Genomic DNA, 13,921 nt, shown 5'->3' on the forward strand with positions numbered 1-13,921 from the left:
CAGCAAACTAAGTTGACTTAATTCCCCAAATCCTTTCTCATCATTATAAAAAATAAAGTTGAACAAGAAGAAAAGCTAAGTCAAGAAAGTAAAGTAAATATCCACCACCTTCTTGTCTCTCTTTCCTATCTTCATTGTGTATATCAGCCAGCAATAAAATCTCTTTGATTTTGTTCTATATTATTTCTTTTTAAAAAGACTATTTTTCCTAAAGTTGTTCTTTAGGAATCTATAGATAAAAAAGAAACTCAAGCTTACAAAAAGCCTGTCACATATTATAAAATAAATTTCTTCCAAGTAATTCATTTTATAAGTGATTATGATGTTGACATATGTTACAAAACAAGCTTACAAGTGCAAGATGATAAATGTCTCAAAATATAACCTCCAATAGACATTTGCCCAAAACTCTATTACTCATACATTGATCAATCACCAGGCAATTGCTAAAAATCAACAGGATGCATTTGAGAAGCAGCATATTACATAGGACTGCTGGATATAGAGTCAAGAAGACCTGGAATCAAATGAGACCTCTCACATGTTCTAAATGTACAACCATGGGAATTTCTCTGAGCCCAAATGATCTTATCATCTATGTTTGTGTTGAAACTCAAATAAAGAGGAAGAAGGAAAAGAGAATAAATATTTATATCACATCTACTCTGTCTAGAGACTGTACTAAGTTATAATGTGCATACAATGTTTTGCTAACCTTAAATAATATATAATGTCAATTTATTATTATCCTAAGGAATCCCTAGATCTATTTAATCTCAAGTCATTTAACTGGTATTCCAAAAGGAAGAACATTAATTCTGATGCCTGTTGAATAGTTCTTATTCCTAATAAGTTCCTAATTAGTTCCTAATTCCTAGGGAAACTAGGTGGCACAGTAGTTAGAATGCTGGGCTAGGAAACAGGAAGATTCATCTTCCTGATATCAAATCTTGCCTCAGACACTTACTAGCTGTGTTAACCTAGAAAAGTTATTTAACCTTGTTTACAGTTACCTCAGCTATACAGTGAGCTGGAGAAGAAAATGGTAAACTAGTATTTTTGCCAAGAAAATGCCAAATAGGGTCATGAAGAATTAGACATAACTGGAAAATGACTGAGAAACAATATTCTATTAATTAAAGTCCAGTTTTATAAACCATTTGGTCAACAAGCATTTATTTATCACTTACCATGTGCCAGGCACGATATTACAATTGTTATAGGTATAAGGAAAATCAAATAGAGTCCCTGACCTCATATTCAAATGGAAAAGACAATATACAAACAACTATGAACATAAAATATATTCAGAATAGATTGAAAGTAAATATGACTTCTTGAAACATTTTTTTCTGATATACCACAAATAGTGAACCTTCATCTGTTCCTCAGTAAAATATGAAGAGGTACCTAGCTTGATGTGCTGAGATCTCTTTTTAGATGATGAAAAGATGGATCTTTGGAAATGTTGAGGTAATTTGGGGACTGAGAACAACAAGCATTTATATAACACTGTATTTTGGTGAGAACTGAGCTGAGTGTTTTGCAAAAATCATCTCATTTTATCCTCACAACAATCCAGGGAGTTAGGTGATGTTATTATCATCATTTTATAAATGTAGAACCTGGACAAAGGTTAATGACTTGCCCAGGGTCACACAACTAGTAAGTGTTTAAGGTTGCATTTGAACCTAGATTTTTCCTATTTCTTTCTCTAGGTCAAGTACTCTATGCACTATACCACCTAGATATTCTAATTAAATGGCATGACTGCTTTTTTCCTGTGAGGAAAGGAAACAATTAGCTGCTCATTGTTTTGGGACTCACCTTAACTGAATAGCAGTCAGTATAATAAATTAGAGCAAAATAATAAACAGAATATCAATAGAGAAAGAAACAAGTAATGTACAATTGAAATGGAGGGGAGAGTAAGGTTGGAAAAAAGGTTTTGATTTTACAACTATATTACATGATAAAGGAATGAAGGAAGAAGAGCAGTATACTTCCAATTTATTGAACATAATTGCACATGGGATTTAATCACTTCTATGTTCCAGTAGATGGTGAACAAAATGGAAAAATGGGAAACAACAATCTAGAAATCTTAGTTGGAAATGGAGAGCTATATGTCTCTGTTCATAGTCAAGTGATGAGGGAAAATGTCAATGATAACATTTTTATCATTTCTCCCATAGAAATGTATCATTTACTAACAAAAATGCTTAGTCTGTGATATCATTTTTCATGTTAAAAGAATGGGTACTAGCATATCTAATGCCAAAAAACTGTAGGAATAAAACTTAACCCTTTATTTTTCAGCTTCTACTGAAACAGAAGGAAATATTGAATACTTTCCCTTAATGGAGTGAAAGTGGTAACAATCTCCTGGAAAAAAAATGGACTAGATGGAATCACAAAGATATATTGTTGACTATATAGAAAAATGGCATTTTGAAAACAATAAGCGTGACTTGATAAACAATGTAAAAACTTATTTGTTGTACTTTTATGAGACTATTCCCTTGAATCTCACCTAAACTGGAAGCCTAGGTACATATAAAATAGATGCTGCTAATTTCTCAGGATTTTAGGGCTAAACCAGATTAATTATATTTTTAGAAATTATATTTTCTAAATAACTTTAATAAGGACAATTCTAAAAAACAAAATAAAAAAAGTCAGCTCTTGTTTCCAAATTGGGATTGTATATTCTTCTTTCAAAGTGAACTCATTTTAAAAACTCAATAGAAATGGAGAACACAGGTGGGGAACAAATGTGACAAAGAAGTAACTAACATCTCCTGCATGCTGAAGTTAATGTTTTCTCCTTTTATGGAATCCTCAAAAATTCCCTTTATGTATAGTTCTCTGTTGGACTTCAAGATTTGGTAGCTTTTATAGAAGGTACTAAAATATATTTTTCCTAATATATCCACTTAGTACAAGGTACATCTTTTGGTATCTAATGTATATATTGCTATCAAACCCTGCTACAAGGAGGATGCTGCTAGTGGTTCCAATGGATTCTGCTACCAGCAACAATGGGGCTAGAACATCTTGTGACTTCTATGACACTTAAATATAGTCAATTTATTCTTTGAATATTCAAATACCATTTCTCTGATGACCTTTCTTTCCCCTCAGTATTCATCTTTCAATATTCTGCCAAATTTATTGTTTCCAACTAGCCCAGTTTTTCTGGTAAAAAACAAAGTTAATGGGAAGAAGTGAGGGAAAGAACTCCCCAAAAGAGCAATTCTCTTCCAGGGGCCTAGGTGCTCAGCTTTCAGATTTGAATTTCTCTGCCATTTGGCCAACTGGGTCCAAATTAGTTTTCTCTTTTCTCCAAACTATTTTTCTCTTTTTCATTGTCTAGCATGACTGGATCTTTAACTAATCACAATTTCCCCTATGACATCACCTGTCTTCATTCAGATGTCAAATCATCTCTGATCCCTTCAAATTATTTAAACACTATTTTCTTTTAATATACAATAGATTCAATTGAGAAGTCTGTGTTTTCTCTAATTAATTTGGATGGTGATAGAAGCTTACCTACCCCTTTTACCCTTATAATAGGATTTACAGCTGGAGGGGAATGTGGAGAACATCTTGCACAAAGCCTTCTTGTACAGAAAAAAAAAATAACACTTAGAGGTTAAAGCAATTATCCAAAGTCACATAATTAATGACTTTCAGGATTTTATTCTAGCTCAAATCATTTGTTGAGTATACATCCTGAAATGTGACATGGTTGCTAGAAAGCTACCCTTGAAAGAAAAGATCTGATATCAAATCTTAGTTCTGGCACTTATTAGCTGCATAATCTTTGGCAAGACCTTTAACTTTGACAAGCTTCAATTTCTTTCTTTGTTAAATAGAAATAACAAATGACAAGAAATGGTTTATATTTCTTTATATGCCCCACAATACCAATGGCCAAGAAAACAAAATAATATAAGTTCAAAAACATTTACGATAAATTGATATATTTAGATGTTGTGTCCAAGTTTACACTGAGTATAACAAATGAAAATCAAGCATTCATAAACATCTGATCATATTCGATTATTAAGATCCAACCTGCTCAGTCTCGTTTAGTTTAAAGAAGTGCCAATAATACATTTTTTTCATAGGAGCTCATAAAACACCATTGCTTCTTCACTTTTTTTTTTTCTCTTTTGAAGCCCTAGTTCTTTCCAGGAGTATTCTTTCGTCATACTATTGTCATTCAAAGTATCTCAAAATCTAACTCTGATCTACCTTTCCATGTTGCACCTCTTCACATGTTCTATATTCCCACTATATCAGTCTATTTGTTGTTGTCCAATGAAACATTCCCTTCTCTTCTTTTGTACTATCCCTCTTGCCTGCACTGTTTTCTTTTCTGACTTCTGATCCTTGTCTCCCTTAAAACCCATCTCAATGTTATTCTTTTTCAGGATATCCCCCAGAGGTTTTCTTTAACTTTGCCAGTTGATAGTGTCCTTATTTTTACTTTAGAGTTTGCATATACATATATATATATATATATACATATATATATATATATGTATATATATATATAATCTTGTCTTGATAGAGCTTTTTTATGCAATTAAATTTAGCATATATATTATATATAATATATATAATATATATGCTAAATTTAATTACATATATTTGCATATATAAATGCATATATTATAAAATATGCTGAATTTAATTGCATAAAAAAGCTCTTTCAAGACAAGAAGTTCAAGACAAGAAGTTATCTCACTTTTGCATTTTTAGCACCTAATCAACATTTGTTTAAATGGACCATGACATCCATTTTTACCCTCTGAATCTTTGTCTAGACTCTAGACTCTATGCCAACTCTAGAATGTACTCTCCCCTCATCTCTGAAGGAAATTTGAAGGAAGCTAGGGAATTTAAAAGTCAAAGGGCATTTCCCTCAGAAGCCTTTCCTGAATATTTCTATTCTTATCATTCTCTCTCTTCCTAAAGTTACTTTGTAAATGTTTTATATTTAAGTATCTCCTTAGAAATTGTCTAATCCCACTAGTTTCTTTAGAGCAAGGCACCATTTGTGTTCTTGTCTTTCTAACCTTAGTACCTAGTCCTTAATAAATGAAAATAACACTCTCCATGATAATCAGAACAGTGAAAACGTGTTCCTTCAGCTATTTGTCTTTGTCTTCTATAAGTCTACATTTTATGCAAAAATAATAGTGCTAAGCATCATTGGTAATTATATAGCACACAGTCTCTGCAAATGACTCCAATATTGACCTTTATCTCCACATTTATTGAAAGTGAAATTTTCTTTACTCTGTCATTCTTAATGATGATCAGAATAGCTAACTACTTTAACAAATTACTTGTTGAGCTACTTGGTGTTCCTGAAGAAGACTTTCTTATTTATTGAATTTTTTTTTACTTTTCTAAAAAGTAACACAATGATTGGTTGCCATGGAAATTGGCGACCTTCTCTTCAACTCTTCCTATGACTTCCTTTTAGAAGACTCCTTCCATTTATTAATTCCCTGTTCCACTGTGCCCACTGGTGTCCTATATACACTGTATAATACAATTGATTTTTCTCAGAACTCATTAATTAAAGTAAGAATATAATAAATTCTAATGCTATTGATATATTACTCATTGCTTGTGTAGATTATGATTTCACCAGTATAATAATATTACTACTGAGTACACTAGAAATGCATTATATAGTATTCCTCAATCCATTGAGAATGAAATATTTTGAAAGGCTGAATTAACTAGAAATCTCAAAATTTTATTCCACAAATAGATGAAAAATTTATCCCATTATTCTTTTGATGAAAGTATTTTAAACATTTCAATTTATTTCAACATTTATTAAGCCCCTACTTTATGCAAGACACTATGCTAGGCATTGAGTGTAAAAGCTAAATGTGGCATAAAAGCTATTCTCAAGAACCTGACATATCACAGAATTAAAGAACTTAGTCATGATTATCTAGACCAGTACATACTGGGAAGGAATCCCTGATGGTACCATAACTGAGAAATGTTTGGCCAGTTTCTGTTAGAAGACTTCTGAGGGGGCAGCTAGGTGGTGCAGTGGATAGAGCAATAACCCTGAAGTCAGGAAGACTTGAGTTCAAATTTGACTCCAGAAACTTAACATTTCCTAGCTATATGACCTTGAACAAGTCACTTAACCCAATTGCCTCAGCCAAAAAAAAAAAAAAAAAGAATTCTGAGAAAGAGTTCTCAATCATATCTCTAAGAAAACTATTTAATTTGGGGGATAGATCTAATTATTAGGAAGTTTTTACTACCTTTAAGCCTAAACTACCATTTTACAATTTTTATCCATTATTCCCAGTTCTGTCCTCTGGATCCAGGCAGAGTAAGGTAAATTCCTCCTCACTATAACCCTTCAAATATTTGAAGCCCACTATCATCCCCTTTCTATACATATTCTTTTCTCTAGGATAAAAAATGTCACATCCCCTCAATCAGTTGTCATGTCATGATCTCAAAAACCTTTGTCATTTTATCTCTTTTTATCTAAACACACACTAGCTTAACGATATCCTTCTTGAATTTTGATACCAAGAACTGAACATATACTACAAATGAGGTCTAACAAGGATAGTTCAGTAGCATTACCTTCTCCTTGTTCATGGAAACTATGTTCCTTTTCCGTACAATCCAAAATTGCATTAGCTTTTCTGGCTGCCACATCACACTGCTGATTCATGAAAAATTTCCATGTTTTCATATTCCACCAGAGTCAAATAAAAATCCCTAAAGTACTTTACTGGAGACTTTCTGTTGTGATGACAATAAATCATTAACAATCACATTTTGAATTCAGTTTTTTAAAATTAGTTCTGAATCTGATAATATTATAATCTAATCTATATCTTTTCTACATGAGTAGAATGAAGTAGCTTAGCAAAAGTTTCATTAAAATCTAAGTAAATAATTTCAATATCATTTTCCCTGCATATTAGTTTAATAATCCTTTTAAAAAAGAAAGAAAATTATCTATTTAATAGTTGGAGAGAGAAAACATACTCAAGTATATCTATGAATAAAGAGAGTACGAGAACACAAACAGTCATTATAAAGCACTATCAGAGCAAAAAGAAAATATCAGTGAAATAATAGGATGAAGCTTGGAGTGAATGAGGCCATGAAAATGGATGACAAAGAGAAAATAGGACTATAAGTATTATTTTTGCTTCTGTTTTTCTACCAAAAAGAAAAAGAAGACAATGACAATTACTATGATGATATTAATAAATAAATTGGGTATATAACTTTAAAAATCTAGAATATTAACATATATACAATTCAACATCTTCCGTAGAGATGAAAGTAATAAGAAATAATATTGTCCTCCTTTCTGTTGTAGGAGCTATACTATCATGGATCATTCTTCTGGATTAAGGGGAAACTGACAATTTTTAGTCCATTTCCCTGGAAATTTCATTATGAATTGCAGCCCTTCCTGTTCCCCATACTGCTCCTATTTGAAGTATAGTGAAGCCTTCAAAGTATTCAAAGTATTAAATGTCAGTCTGCTGAATGAAGTTCTATTAGGCATAGATCTATGAGATCTATGATCTATTAGCTTTTTTTTTTTTTTTTTTGCTAGAAAGGCCAGAGTTTGAAAGGGTAAGTATTTCATACATTCCCAAAATTCTGGTTACCTGGTCAGTACTATAGTTTCTCATGTTCAAAAATTATACTAAATTCACAATAATAAAATATGCAATGACTTGCATCTTCTAGAAAACTGATCCAAATACATCATAATCTATAGTATAGATGATTTGGCCAAAATAAGGAAGATGTTTCTATTTCTAAAACTGACCTTCATTAAGGACTATCAAAGTCAAAAGAGATAAGCTTCCAATTTATCTTAATGTTCTCTAGTAGAATAGTGTGACTTCATATAGCCCTTGATATGTCAACTGTGATATATTAAAATGAAGTACTAAAGCCTTTATTCTTTTGAAATTATTTCTTCTAATACTCGGGTAGTTAACTTCTCTGCTAGATTTCACTAATCTCTTTGACTTCTCAAGTGTTCTTTGAGGTTCTGGAAGACTATCACTAAATTTAGGCTGGTGACAAGGAAAAACTTCCTAAACCAGAATTCTGTTGGATTAAGGAATATTCTCCTTATTGAACAATACATAGGCCTTATCATCTCATAGAATTTTTTTTCATGTATAGCTATATAGCTATATTAGCTGTAGCTAATTTCCTTTTATATTTCTTGTTTAATATTTTATTTTCCTCAGGTACATGTAAAACAATTTTTAACATTTGTTTTGTAAACTTTGAGCTTCAAATTCTCTCCCTTCCTCCTTCCCTTATACTAGACTCATTGAGATGATACGTATGAAATTATGCAAAACATTTCCATAAAAATTATGTTGAAAAAGAAAACATAGATTTCCCCGTTCTACTCTACCCCACCAAAAATTCAAAGAAAATAACTTTTGAAAAAGCATGTTTTAATCTGCATTTAGTCACAGATAATTCTTTCTCTGTATATGGACAGCATTTTTCATTATAAGTCCTTCAGAATTGTCTTGGATCATTATATTGTTTAATATAGTAAAGTTATTCATAACTGATCATGCTCACTATTGTTATTTTGGGCACACAGCATTTCACTTTGCATGAGCTCATAGAAGTCCTTCTATGTTTTTTTTTTTCCTGAGAGCATCATTCCCGTAGCACAATAGTATTCCATCATAATCACATACCACAACTTATTCAACCATTTTCCAGTTGATGGACATCCCCTCAATTTCTAATTCTTTGCCCTAAGAAAAAAGCTGCTATGAATATTTTTGTACATATAGGTCATTTTCCTTTTTTTTTTTTTTTTTTTTTTTTAAAGTTTCTTTGGAGATACATTCCTAGTTGTAGTAAAAGGGTATGAATGATTTTATAGTCCTTTTGACATAGTTTCAAATTACTCTACAGAATGGTTGAATCCGTTCACAATTCCATTAATGTCTCATTTTCCTCACATTCACTCCAACATTTGTCATCTTTTTCTGTCCTATTAATCTGATCTAGGTAGCATCTCAGAACTGTTTTCATTAGTATTTCTCCAATCTCTAGTGAGTTAAAGCAGGTTTTGCATGGTTATAAATAGCTTGATATCTTCATCTGAAAACTGTTCATAACTTTTGGCCCTTTATCAATTGGCAAATGGATATTTTTATACATTTGACTCAGTTCCTTATATATTTGAGTAATGAGATCTGTATCAGAAAAACTTGCTTCAAAATTCTTTCGCAATTACTATTGTTAACAGTATCCCCCATTTATTCTCTCTATCTTTTCATCCTGTCCTTCCTCAAAAGTATTTTACCTCTGACCACCCTCTTCCCCAAAATACTCTTATTTTCATCATCCCACCTTCTTTTATTCCCTCCCCCTTCTACTTTTCTGAATGTAAGATAGATTTCTATACCAATTGAATGTGTATATTATTCCCCTTTGGACCGAATTCTGTAGAAAATAAAGTTCACATACTTCCCCTCTCTTCCTCCTTTTCTTCTCAATTATAAAAGCTATCTCTTGCCTCTTTTATAGAAGATAATTTCCATTCTATTGCTATATTTCCCTTCTTCCAGTACATTCCTTACTCATCCCTTAATTTTGTCATTTGTTTAGATCTTATCTCTCCATATCGAAGATGTCCACTGTCTATATATACTCCTAACCGCTCTAACAATGAGAAAGTTCTAATGAGTTACAAGTATCATTTCCCCAAATAGGAAAATAAACAAACTAACATTATTAATTCCCTTATGATTTCCCTTTCATGGTTACCCCTTTATGCTTCTCCTGAATTCTGTATTTGAAAGTCATATTTTCTATTCATTTCTGTCCTTTTCATCACAAATGCTCGCAAATTCTCTATTTCATTGAATTTCAATTTTTGTTTCTCCTGAAGGAGTATACTCAATTTTCTGGGTAGATGATTCTTGGTTGTAGTCCTATTCAAAGTCCTTTGATCTTTGACCAAGGAGTCATTACTAAGAGTTTTCATCTTGGGTTCTCTTTTAGAAAGCAGTTGATGGATTCTTTCAATTTCTGTTTACCTTCTAGTTCCAGAATATTCGTTTTCCATGATATATTCTTGAAAGATAATGTCTAGGCTCTTTTTTTTGATTATGGATTTCAGGTAGTCCAATAATTTTTAAATTATCTCTCCTGAATCTATTTTCTAAATCAATTCTAAATCAATTTTTTCCAATGAACTATTTCACATTGTTTCCTATTTTTTCATTCTTTTGGTTTTGTTTTATTGTTTCTTGATTTCTCATAAAGTCATTAGCTCCCCATTTGTTCAAATATAATTTTTGAGGAATTATTTTACTCAATGAGTTTGTATCTCTTTTTCAATTTGATTAATTTTACTTTTTAAGACATTTTTCTCATTGGCTTTTTTCTTTCCTTTTGCATCACTCATTTCTCTTCCCAATTTTTCCTCTGCCTCTCTTACTTAATTTTCAAAATCCTTTTTGAGCTCTTCCCTGGTCTGAGACCAATTATTATTTTTCTTGGAAGCTTTTGATGAAGGAGCTTTGATTTGGTTATCTTCTTTTTTTTATTATAGCTTATAATTTACAAGATATATGCATGGGTAATTTCTCAGCATTGACAATTGCAAAACCTTTTGTTCCAATTTTTCCCCTCCTTCCCTCCATCCCCTTTCCTAGATGGCAGGTAGACCAATACATGTTAAATATGTTAAAGTATATATTAAATACAATATATGTATACATATCCATACAGTTATTTTGTTGCACAAGAAGAATCAGACTTTGAAATAATGTACAATTAACCTGTGAAGGAAATAAAAAATGCAAGTGGACAAAAACAGAAGGAATGGAAATACTATGTAGTGGTTCACACTCATTTCCCAGAGTTCTTTTGCTGAGTGTAGTTGGTTCTATTCATTATTGAACAAATAAAACTGATTTTGTCCATCTCATTGTTAAAGATAGCCACTTCCATCAGAATTGATCATCATATGGATAATGATCAGCTGGTCCTGCTCTTTTTATTCAGTTTTAGTTCATATAAGTCTCTCCAGGCCTTTCTGAAATTATCCTGTTGGTCATTGATTTGATTATCTTCCGAATGTGTTTTTTGATTTTCCTTGTTACCATAGTTTTATTTTCCTGGCCTAATTATTACTTGACTTTTAATTCTTTATTAAAGTAGGATTCTTTTTCCAAATCTCAAGCTTCAAGGATTTTGTGAAGCTGTGTTCAGATATCCTTCTAGGGATTTGTAAGTTTTCAGTTCTTCTAAGATGGTATGATATAAGGAGAAATGTGTTTATTTCTATCCTGGCCTGGGCTCTGGTCTTTGAGTGACCACAAGCACTCTTTTCTGTCCTGGAACTGTGAAGAGGGTCTCTGTCTACTGTGACTGTAAGTTCCAGTATACTAGTACTTCTTATCACTCTGAGACTGAGTCATGATTGTGTTCCGAACCTATGGGAAAAAGCAACCAAGTCCTACTTTAGTGCTAGTGAAGAGATTTCCTTCTGTCCAGTCGTTCAACCCTTTTACCATATGTGGAATGAAAACTCCAGAAGCCACTGCTTGCTGATTCTGTGGTTCCCAAGGCTACTCCTAGTTTACTGAGTTTGGGGCCGTGCTCCCCTCTTCCTCTAGTGCAACAAACTTCCTGACCATCTTCTAAATCATCTTTGGTTTCTGTGAGATGAGAGGTCAGGAAACTGCCACTCCTGCTTTATATGTTCCCAAAGTCTATGTTCTGGTCTGGTGGAGCAGGGCCCTTATGGCTTAGTGGGCCCTGCATTCTCACTCTGAAATGACAGACCTTTTCTATTGATTTGCTAAGTTGCATGTGGCTGTATGTGTGTATGTATATCTTTGCCATTAACCAGAAAATGTTTGTTAAAAGCTGCTATGAATATAAATCTGTTTTTGAGATCTTGCCTATATTCAACTAAATTGATATTAGATCATGCTAATAGTTGAATCCTAAAATATCCTATTTTAGTTACTTTAACACATATATATTTCTGCAGTGATGCATCTCATTCCCATTAGGCTATTTGAGAACACTATCTTATCATATCTTCCTGACACCTAACCCAGTGCCTTGTATATAATAAGATCAAAGTTTATTGAATTGATTGCATTATTAGTTAGTATTCCTGTTAAGATCTCATTTTAAAATCCTTCTTTCAATAAATTGCCATGTAGTTTACTTTCTTCTAATGATTTCTGACCTGGATATTTAGGGAGACAAATATATTTAAAAGAGGAAATGCAACTAAGTCTATGGAGTTTAAAGGTTATTGTTAACAATAGCCCTGTTCTAAGTGAGCTTGAAAAAATCATTTCACTAGTCTGGGCACTAATTTATTCATCTATAAAAAGAGCAGGCTAAATTAGGTAATCCTTATAGTCTCATCAAACACTACATAATATAATTAATTGATCAATGAGGATTTATTAAGCACCTACTTCTACCAGGAGCAACAAGGTGGTACAGTTGATAGAGTGACAGTCCTGGAGTCAGAAAGATTCATCTTCCTGTATACAAATTTGGTCTCAGATTATGTGTGTCCCTAACCAAATCATTTAATCTCCTTTGCCTCAGTTTCTTCCTGTAAAATGTGTTGGAGGAGAAAATGGCAAACAACTCCAGCATATTTTCCAAGAAAAGCCCGAATGTAGTTACAAAGAATTGGACATGACCGAAAATGACTGAACAACAACACTGCATACTGTGATCTATACAGGGGCTGGAGCAAAAACCTACAAAATTTAAATCATTCCTGACTTCAAGGAGCTCACATTATAATAGGAAGACAAAACAGGTACATATAGGGAAGAAATAGACAAGAAAGGAAATTTTGGTTTAACCAATCTCAGAGATGACTTATTATAGAAATATAGGAATGCATTTGTTCTGATATCTTCCTCAATCTTCCATGAATTTGTGTCAGAATGATCATCAATATATTTCAGATGGAAGAACCTAGCAATGATGCTCATAAATAAACAATACAGTGGCAGATGGTATTTTAGACTGAAGATCAATGTTAAACTCCATTATCTCCTACTAAAAATAATGTATTTAAACCCTTTCTGAATTTTTCTCCTTTTTGTTTTTGAACTAGACCTCTTATTTTATTACGTTAAGAAACTCTGGCTGGGGAAATTCTTATACCAAAGCAGATCAATATTTCTTGGCAATTTCTAGTCTGAGTCTCCTAGGCTACTAAGAGGTTAAGTGACTTGTCATGGACCTCAAGTAGGATGTGTGTCAAAGGAAGATTTGAACCTAAGTCTTTCTGATTCAAAGCAATACTGTGCCTTTAGTTAATTTGATCATAAACTCATGTTAATCTTTCACAGTTTACAAAATCTGTGTGGGTAGAAAAGAATAAAAAATATTCCTGAGTCTCAAAATACAACGAGATAGTAATATATTCTCAAGCAGATATGACAAATAAAATTATTTTCCTTTTGAATAATCATGCTTGATATATTTTGTTATTAATTATTTAGAATTAAATATGCTTTCTTCCATTTATTCCACTTCATCCCCCAGAAAAATAACATAGTATTATGGAAGTATCTCAAAAGATTTAAGTATTTTTCATTTGTTGCTAGATTTTTTAATCTTCTCCAACTTTTATTTTAATTACTTTAACTCTTTGACAGAAGTTTTGCTCCTACCTTCACTAATAAACAGTTCCTGGATCCACCATTTTCCTGAAATAGCATTATTGGTCAAAAAAAAGTCTATTTTTCAAATAATGGAATCTTTATTCATTGGTATTTACAACCAAAATGAGTTGAATTGGAATGAATTAAGCCTTAACTGTTGGATTAAAGGAAGAATTTGATAAGAT

Source organism: Sarcophilus harrisii, chromosome 4 (assembly GCF_902635505.1).
Source record: "Sarcophilus harrisii chromosome 4, mSarHar1.11, whole genome shotgun sequence".
In the NCBI taxonomy this organism is placed as follows: Eukaryota; Metazoa; Chordata; class Mammalia; order Dasyuromorphia; family Dasyuridae; genus Sarcophilus; species Sarcophilus harrisii.